Consider the following 217-nt stretch of genomic DNA (forward strand, 5'->3'; position numbering starts at 1 on the left):
GTTTAAAGTTTTAATACTAAGCTTTATTTATACACTTTTTAAAAAATATTAGAATAATTCTATAATCTAATCCAGATATCTCTATACGTATAATTATTAAATTTATAAATAATGAATAGATCTATCAATATCTAGTTAATATTATATAGTTTGTGTTCGGTTTCATTAAAATGTTTAATCTTATTTGAAATATAACGAAAAAAGCACTTTTAATTTG

Source organism: Biomphalaria glabrata, chromosome 5 (assembly GCF_947242115.1).
Source record: "Biomphalaria glabrata chromosome 5, xgBioGlab47.1, whole genome shotgun sequence".
Lineage (NCBI taxonomy): Eukaryota > Metazoa > Mollusca > Gastropoda > Planorbidae > Biomphalaria > Biomphalaria glabrata.